General features: G+C 42.4%; 1 long non-coding RNA gene across 2 annotated transcripts; it reads right to left on the bottom strand.

Moving 5' to 3' along the window:
• Window positions 1-5,110: 5,110 nt before the first annotated feature.
• On the bottom strand, window positions 5,111-8,026 carry LOC135320927 (uncharacterized). Of its 2 annotated transcripts, XR_010380299.1 has the most exons (3): window positions 7,873-8,026; window positions 7,168-7,313; window positions 5,111-7,044 (listed from the first exon to the last, which is right to left on the bottom strand). It is a non-coding gene; the product is annotated as an uncharacterized LOC135320927 (long non-coding RNA). The 2 variants fall into 2 exon arrangements; XR_010380298.1 differs by lacking the exon at window positions 7,873-8,026 and having other exon boundaries at window positions 7,168-7,350.
• Window positions 8,027-9,918: the final 1,892 nt, after the last annotated feature.

Below are 9,918 nucleotides of genomic sequence, written 5' to 3'. Positions count from 1 at the left end.
TTCTTCATGTTAGGAGATGGAGGGCTTGGGTAAGGCCCCCAAACCTGTTTTTGGTAAGCTATCAGCCCTACCACACAACCTGGGTTGTCCCGTTTCAGTCACATGACTTTGATTTTTGCAGGTAGGTGTGAATCCTGGACAGTGCCTGGGACTTCCAGGTTTCCCCTACAGTAGGAACACTGAAGAAATTTCAACCCGTAAGTTGTGTTTGGGGGCCTCGAGGACAAGTAGGGACCCACAGAAAGATATCTGGATGGGTGGCGATCAGGCCCGAGTCTTGGAAGGACAGAGATTCCATTATTGTTTTAACAGTGAACTTTAAGGAGGAATTCGGGAAGGTATGATGCAATTGAGGTTAAAAATATTATCTGGCTTTTATTGTTAGCAGTAGTGGTTTTTAAACCTTAGACCCATTCCCGCTTTTTATAAGAAATATTTTGCAACCTTTCTTTTTTGGTGCCCGGAATTGAACATCATGGAAAGTGTAACCTAAGTATAAATATGATAAACAAATAGACAGGTAGATGGAAAAATGGGGTACCTAAATTCTTATATTATGGGGTATTTTATATTTATGCTAATTAGTGACCTCTCAGGACAAAAGGCACATACAAAGGGAGTCACTTCTAATAAACTGTTTTTCCAAGCCTTACCTAACTGGGAAACAAGTGGCTTCAGAATGTTAGAGCACCTCCCAGGTCCCCGGGGAAATCTCCTTGTCAGAGTTACACTTGCTGATGGTGTCCTGTGCCAACTGCAAGCAGATGCGGTTCGGAAGCTGCCCGGGGGCTGACTCCGGGGATTCCTTCTCCGTCGCAGCTGTGAGGGAGCCTTGCCTTTCCTGACCACAACCACAGAGGCGATTTTGAATCTTTGAAAACTGCCATACCAGTATATATCACAACCCCCACAAGATATGTTGAATAAAGTAGAAAACTTTAAGTGCCTCCTTTAGGTTAGAAATAGGATATAAAATAAATCATGATTTAAAAAATTCTAGTGCCCGAATAAGTGCTACATTACACTGGCTGCATTATTAGGTTAGACAACTTCATTACTGCTTTCCATACCACATCTTCTAGTTAGATTTTATTTATCTTTTTTTTCCCTAAAGAAAAAGATCATATGATGCATTCTTGTGTCAGAGGTGACAAGAAGAGAGCAAGTGTAAAACCGGAAATCGTGATGCTGGTCAGTCTAATATCAGCTCCGTCACTGCACAGATCATCTTAACTCATTTTACTGCAATTTTTGGAATTACCTTCTCACTTGGAAAATCCCCTGTGTCAGTTAGATTTGCTAGTAAAACAATTTTTTTTCTTACTTAGTGCATCAGTGATGTTTTCAAGATGATAAAAAATTTTGCCCATGGCATTTAAAGAGTTGCTTCTTCTCGTAATTCATGGTTCACGGTCTTGTATTTGTCACAACTGGAGAACTGTGTTTTCTGTGTGCAAATTCTCATTGCTTTGGTGACGCAGGGACACTTGTCCTTACTGGATGGAGTATGATAGTAGTTGTTTGAATTGTCTCTCTAAATCTGGAGTCCTGTGTTATGATTCCTGTTAACTTAAAAAATATAAATATTGTTATTTACCTAAATAGATAACATCACACCAGTGATGTATATCAAATTGGTCCAACTAGGAATTCCAATATTAAATGAGACAGTAATTTCACAACTCACTATTCCAAAAATTTGGATTGATGGTTCAATTATACCAGGGACATTACCTGTTGTAATTGAATCAATCATTGCTTTCTTCAATAAAAGTTTCCATTCCATCTGCTCTTTTGTTTTATTGTCCTTCTGTGTTTTGTTTGCTTTCTTTCCCAAATATATATGATTTTGGATTTTGTCATTGAAAATCCTTGCTGGTTTTGCTACCTCATGCTGCAGAGAAAGCCTTGTGACTGTTTTATAGTCACTGATTTCATGGTTGTATGAGTGCTTAATGCCACCTTGCAGGGATGTGGAGACCTAATGAAGTGTGTGCATAAAAGGCTTAGTCTACATTGAGTGCAGGGTTAGTGTGAGCAGCTCATGTCATCATTATCATAGTTAATCCATTACAGTCATCCTCTGTTAATCAGTGTTATCATTCTAACGTCTCCAGGAGAGGAAATGTAGTATTCTAAATGCAAATCTTTGCCACTCTTAGTCAATTCAACACCTTTAAAAATTTGCTGTAATAGGACTGTGTGCCTGGTATCCCTACTTTTGCTTCTCCTGACCCAGGACGCGGTCTCCACGGCTGATGATCCATGAGACACTGGAATCTTGGTCCCATGGCTCTGTGTGTTCTGGGACATCTGGGGACTTCAGCACTGTTTTAGGGGCTTTGGGTCCCACCTCTTCATAGCATTGCTGAGATGAGATCTGTGGGTTCACCCTCATTCTTGAGTGTATGGTGCATTTTTTCTAGAACCAACACACGCCACCGTGGCAGCACTGCTTTGGCCACGTGCTGGGGCAGCGTGTGCTTGTCAGTTCTTGGGTTTAAATTTTCTGTTCAAATTTCTAAAATGGGGTATATTGACAGATATACTCCATGTAAACAGAAGCTCTGTGGGGTTTTCAGCAACTTCTAAGAACATAAATATTCCTGAAGCAGCTAATCTTCCTCCCAACAAGTGAGGAGCAAGCCGGCAAGTCCTGGGCGCCTGTGGCGGCCAAACTGTGCAGCCCAGGCTGCTCACCGAGGAGCAAGGAGAAAATCTTAAAAACCTACTTCCATGCTGTCTTTCACAGAATCCCAGAAATGAACGTTTTAATATTTAAAGAGGGGTGATTAGTTTTTTTTATATATTATTTTATTTTTTTCTTTTTTCAGTATTATTAGGTATAATTATTACAGTTCAACTCCACATACACATTGCATGTAAATACATGTATAGAGTATACTGCAAGTTTTTAGTTACATATATGTACTAATTATTGTTTCTAAGAACAGATTAGAGTTTCAGATTTTTAAACTTACATAGTTACCAGAGGAATAAAGCCAACTACAAAAGAATAATAAACAGAATATGGTAATCCAATCACAAAGGACAGTCATATGTGCTTAAGCATATTCAAGAAATCAAAATAACAATTAGTTCATTTGTGGTCTTATTATTATTGCTATTAATTTTAGATTCCTCATAAATGAAGTCATATGGCATTTTTCTTTCTCTTTTCACCCCACTTCACTTAGAATGACAGTCTTCAGGTCCATCCATGTTGCTGCAAATTGCATCTGTTATGGCTGAGTAGTATTCCATTGTAGATATGTATCACCTTGTCTTTATCCAGTCATGTGCTGATGGACATTTGTGTTGTTTCCATGTTCTTTGTTCTATGTCCCTTCTGGCAACAATTACTGATTTTAAATATTTTCCACCTTAAAATCCTTCCTGAAGGAGACGTGGTAACAGGAATCAAAAACAGTTACAGCACAGGGTTGTGTGTGATGGGCCCTAGGGGCTTGGTAGGAAGGTTGGCAGAAAAGATTTCAGATTCTGATCAAATGATTCCTCCTCTTGTAGCCCTGCTGACCGCCTCTCTCACGGCCTGCCCTACTAGTCTGACCAGTCCCTTCTGTGAATCCCACTGTATTGTGCACAAATTTTTTCCAATTGGTGTCATCCAGCAGGGACCTTAGGTGAGGCACCTAAGCTCCTGTGTTGGTTTCTTCCATCAGCCCTTAAATTCCTTGGAAGCCAGGACTGTCTCATTGCCCCAAGGATTCCTAATGCCTAGTGAGATGCCTGATACAGCTGGTACTTAACGAGCACATAAGTCAAATGGAAAAACCTGACCAAAGAAATGGCCCTCATTTTTCAGACATGCCTACTTGAGTACATAGGGTAAAATGACATGTTTTCTTGAATTTGCTGTCAAATACTTCAACAAAGGACAAGTAAAAGAACAAAGGTCTGAATAAAGGAAATATGGAAATGTTTGTGAATTCCTTAATCTGGGTGATGGGCTTATTGTACTATATTTATTGATGTATACTTAAGTTATTTTATAATTTTCTTATCATTAGCTGAATAGCAAGTATTAATACGTATTAATTGAAATCCTTTGAGCCGACCAAACTTACCCCACACAAAATCCTTAATGTCCTAGTAGTGTGTCTTACAGAAATCTTTTCCCATAAAGACAGGAAAAAAGGGAAAGACAGATCTGTGCAGTATTTCCACATTGTCAAAAGACCAAAGACAGACACAAAGAAGAGATTCTGAAAAAGATAAAGAGGCTGAAATCAATGTCCTGAAAACCTAGCCAAGAATTCTAAATGTCCCAACTTAACTAACCTCAGCACTGCCGCATCAATAATGGGGCAAGTAGAACCTTGAGGATTTTTTTTTAAATAAATAAATAATGATCCAGTTCCTACCACAGGCAATTATGGTAAGAGTGAGTATAAGTTCTAACACCAACTAGTGTACAAATTATAATTTATACTTGATTCAAACTGCTTCTTCTAAAAATCTGAATCTTTTTATTCTTAAGACAGATTTGTGGCATATGACCTAGTGATAAAATTTTCAACTCGCTTGTATTCAAAAAGTTCACCAATGTGAGAGTTTATTACAACAACTATTGCTTTTTGGGAAACCCATGTGCCTTGTCACTCTCTTCCATAAGATTTCCTGTGGAAAATTCAATCCCTCATTCAGGAAGGGGCTGAGCAAACAGTCTGATGGAAAACCTTCATACACTGCAACACAAGAAAATGAAAATGACAGTGAGCAGCCCGTGAAGCCGGCAGACACACACAGCTCACGGCTGTGTTCCCGCCATGACTTTCTGTAACCAGCAGGGAAAATGTGCATTTCAAGAAATAGACATAAACACTTTTCAGGACCTGAGAACATAATTTCCCTTTCAGGGTTTAGTGGGCTTCCATTTAATTCTATGAGAAGTGTTTAAAACAACAGAACAACAGCTGAGATATGGTTTAAAGTAACATTTGTCTTAGTGAAAATAAAGCCAGCTGATAGTTATCATTTTTACTTTATTTGATCTCACTCTCCTACTTTACCTCCCCAACCTCCTCCACAAAATGATGGTGAACATCCCCTCCTGGGTCAGAAGGCTAAGTAGAAAGTACCAATCACATGGAGGTGTGCTTTGTTGTTTTATTTTTCAAAAGAAACATGTTTCATTCATGTGATTTAAAATTAAGATCAAGAAACAAACTCTATTCAATGAATGGTAGCCAACACATGTCGTCATAGCTGCTCATCAGGTTTGGCCCCACGTTACACACATTTACATGGACATGTGACATGTGCTGTCATGGGACATGGTGAGTGGGGACAGGGTCTCTGCTCTCACAGGGCACACAGCCTGGTGGGGGAGGCAGTGTTCAATCATTGCCTTTTTTTTAATGTACTTACAAATTATGGGAAATGCTATTTAAAAACAACAAAGTGAGTCAATGAAAGTGAAAAATTCAAGGACAGTATTTAGGCTGAGGGAAGACAGGGAACCTCTTTGAAGAGCTGACACTCCACTGAGACCCAAAGGACAACCCCGGTGCTGCAGGTGAAGGGCAGGGACACATTGATAAAGGGTTGATATCCAGAATACAACAAAATCTCTTTAAACTCAACAAGAAGAATGAATAACCTGCTTAAAAATGAGCAAAATGCCTCAACACACACCTCAACATAGAAGGAAACTAGATGCCAAAGAAATCTATGGAAACATGCTCCACAGCATCTGTCATCAAGGGGCTGCAGACTGAAACAGCGAGGTATCACTGCACACCTGTCAGAACTGCCAAAACTCAGAACACTGACAGCACCAAATGCTGGTGAGGATGTGGAGCGTCAGGAATTCTCTTGCATTGCTGGTGGGAATGAAAAATGGCCCAGATACTTTGGAAGGCGGTCTGGCAATTTTTTACAAAACTAAACGTACTCTTACCATATGATCTGGCAACTGTGCTCCTTGGTGTTTACTGAACAAAATGGAAAATTACGTCCTCACACAAATCTGCATACAGATGTTAATAGCAGCTTTATTCATAATCACCAGAACTCAGAAACAACTAAGCTGTTCTTCAGTAGGTGAATGGATAAATAAACTGTGGTCCAGGCAGAAAATGGACTATTTATGATGTTAAAATGAAATGAGTTATCAAGGGATGGAAAGACATGGAGGAATCTTAAATGCATATTACTAAGTGAAAGAAGCCAATCTGGGAAGGTTCTGCAACTGTCTGATTCCAACTGTATGCTGTTCTGGGAAAGGCAAAACCACAGAGACTAAAAGATCAGTTACTGTCAGAGGCTAGAGGGGAAGGAGTAATGAATGAGGTGCAGCACGGAGCATTTTTAGGGTCACTAAGACAGACTACTCTGTATGATGCTGTGATGGTAGAAACGTGTCATTGTACATCTGTCCAAACCCACAGAGTGCACACCACCAAGTGTAAATCCTAGTGTCAAGTATGGGCTCTTGGTGATGACGTGTCAGTGTAGGTTCACCCATTGTCGCAAATGCACGCTCAGGTACAGGCGTCAATAGTGAGGAGGCTGTGGGGACAAACTGCAGTTCATACACCCAATCCAGCCCCAGCCACTGCTGTGAATAAAGCTCTGTGGGTGTGTGGACTGTCCGGCTGCTCTGGCGTCTGAACAGCAGAGCTGAGCAGCTGCACCAGAGATCAGGATGTTTGCAGATCCTGAAATATTGACTCCCAAGCCCTTGACAGAAAAAAGTCTGCTGTGTCCTGCTCTACACGAATCACAATTCACCCTGATGAGACAGGAGAGCAGGGCCCAAACAAGGCATGGTTAATCGGACTGAAGCAATGTTTTAGTTCCAAAACCTTTGTTGAAGTCCTGCAGAATCAGTGACACACTGTAGCCAGGAAGCGTCTGCAGAAGGAGTCGGTAGCAGGCCTTCCCGCCAGGCTCCGGGATGCCGGGGGCCACGCGCTGCACGGGGGCCACCCACTTGAAGAAGACGGACTTGCAGTGGAAGCCGATCAACTCATAGAGCTCGGAGAGGATGCTGCACTGCTGAATTCTCTCCTAGGAACGCTGAAGCACAGGGAGAAAAGCAACAAGCATCTGAACGAAACATGTAAGTGAAATAAGACACGTAAAAAAGGTTTTCCCATAAAACAGAGACCTGATGACACAGGAAGGAAGAGGAAGGCTTACTTCGTGCACTGATGGGACCGGATGCAGAAATGCAGGGAAGCAGCGCTGTGCAGATGCTCCAGAACCCCTCCGGCCCCACCTATCCACGTTCATCCTGTCCTTTTCCTAGAAAGGCCTGTATTCCCTGAAACAGAGGAATCTGCTCCCTACACATGAGACGCAGAGAAAGGAAGGAGCAAAAGAAAGGGAAAGTGAAGGAACAACGTTTCATCTAGACCCTAGTATTTGGGCAGGACTTTTACCAAACACACATCTTCTCAAAGCACAGAGCACACAGTGAGAGGCTGACAGAGTGACTGCGACTTCTGCTCCTTAAGCACCAGCTACCTGCCAGCACTCTGCGCCCCTTACTGAATCATTACAATCATCTCAGAAACTATTACTACCCCGGCTGACAGGCAAGGAAATCTGAAACTCGGGGAGGAATTATTATCATCCTGGACAATGTCCCACGACCCAGAATTGTCAGAGCCTCCACAGACCCTGGACTAAAATTCTCCACTTCACCACGGGCCCGGAGCCTCAGGCTGAGGCCACGTCATGTCTGCACGGGCCCAGAGCACGAGTATGTGGGACAAGGGATGGTCCCACTCGAAGTGCCAGGCCAAGGCCCTCAGAAACCTATGAAATGAAACCAAATCCCCAAACTCATTTCCAACACACTGCCCTGTCCGGGAGGACTGCTCGGCACATCTGGCTTATCACCTGTGCACAGGCTGTGCAAGGGGCCCAGACAGTGATGTGACGTCCCAGTGGAAGTGGCTCGGAGACCGCTTCATCACAGGACAGACTCTCCCGGCTTCCAACGTTAAATCTCCATTCCACTTTCAACTGGAAAGTAAGTTTAGACTTGTTTTCCTCTCCTAGAAACAAAGAGAGTGGTAATATCAGCAGGAAACTCAAGACTGAGGAAGAGTCTCCTGGCCATCTGGAAGGATAGGCCGGGGAGGGAACAGAGACAGGGATCAGAAAGACCCGTGTTCCAGTCCAAAGTCTGCACGTCACTCGCTTTGACAGTTTACTTATTAATACAGGTGAAAAAATCTAATTATGATTGTTGGGAAAACTAATTGAAATAACGTATGCCACTAGCATACGTCTAAAATCCTTCATGAGTGTCCCAGAAATGGAAGTGATCGTGGTTAGTTACTGTCTGCCAAATCTTGGGTGCTAAGCCCACATCAGCCAGCCAGAGATGTGCCAGAGAATGCCTCACCAGCTAGCAGCCTTCTCCAACTTGGAAACTCACAGTTTCTGAAGAACAGGCAGTGGTGGATGCTTTGGGACACTCTGGAGGTAGCACTCCAGTGATGACTTTAAAAAGCTGGGGAGAATTTAGGGGACCATACAGTTCAAATACAGAAAACACATTCCATGTCTGCCCACATTCATCTCTAGCCATGATGATTCAGAGAGGAAATACATATTCAAACGTACACCATTTTCCCACATAAGTGCATCAAAACAATTTGGAAAGAATGTAACTTTCTTCTCTACATCACACAGCGGGGATTACACGGTTTTTTACTGAGAGCCCTACATGTAAAACATCTGCTAACATAACTGGGTCCACTATCAGTCCATTCAAAGAGAAGGATGGAAAAGAACAAAGACAAGCTAATACGCTCCGGTCTTTGGTGGGTTAAAATGTCACAAAGGAGATGGACAGGTCATCAAGGAACCACCCTGCCGTGATCACGGAGCCGGGCAACGGGGTGGGCGGCAAGATGTATGACGCAGCCGCAGCTATGCCCGCGCTTCTAGGCAGGTATCCAAAGTCACCTCAACATGGCGTCCAATGCTTGTGCCCACGTCCTCATCACCTGAAATGTATTTAAGAGAAATGAAAACTAATAAACGGAAAATACCTTTGGTGGGCACACCGTCCAAAGAGCAAAGTCACAGTTTGACAACTGGCCATCCCGGTTCCCTGGGATTCATTCTTGGAGAACCTTAAAAACCACTCCTCTGTCCTCAAGAAGTGCTGCCTACTTGTCCGATCTTTGGCTCAGGGATACAGCACGTTCACGTGAACTTCAATGTCTGCACAGATTTGACTGTCTTTCTCCAGGTTCATTTGTCCATTCTGAAGAGGCCTGAGTTAAGTCCATCTTCTGTAAGATCAATTCCCTCCAGTGAAAACTCATCGAGCCTGCAATTAAAAGCCAACTGAACAGGACTGTCCTCAGCTAAAAATGTCACCCACCCTTCACTGCTTTCTTAATTTCCTTTCCTAGCTAATTGCAACAGACTAAAACCTCCCTCCACCCAGCTCCCCAACTATGTCAAACAGAAAGTAAGGTCCATAAAAGAGGGGACAACTCCATAGTCACCTCTGAATTCCTAGCATATACTAATGTCACTAAATAGAACTATGATTATGGCTTCTTTCCTTTAAAACCTTTCTGGTTATTTAAAAGAGACCTTGGAAGAGAGCTGTTTGGGTCTAGTACCTTGATCCAGAAGACTCAGGAGGCCTTTTTCGGAATGGCTGTTCACTGATTCATTCAAAACACAACTTCTCATTCCGGGAGGAGATGTGATTTTCTGCCAGGAGATTGTGGTCACTCTCATGCCAGAACAGCTTTAAACTAAATCCTTATTTGGATTTGTTATTTTTCCCTGCTTCCCCAAAAATTGACTTTCCTTAATTTCTTGCCTTGAGGACTGATATTTTTCTTTCTTTCTAATTCACCCTTTATTAAACAGGATTCTCAGGATATGCTTGGCCTTACATAGGATGAGCCTTCC

Source organism: Camelus dromedarius, unplaced genomic scaffold, assembly GCF_036321535.1.
Source record: "Camelus dromedarius isolate mCamDro1 unplaced genomic scaffold, mCamDro1.pat HAP1_SCAFFOLD_189, whole genome shotgun sequence".
NCBI lineage: Eukaryota > Metazoa > Chordata > Mammalia > Artiodactyla > Camelidae > Camelus > Camelus dromedarius.
The sequence above is the reverse complement of the archived record's forward strand: the minus strand, read 5'-3'. Positions and strand labels throughout refer to the sequence as shown.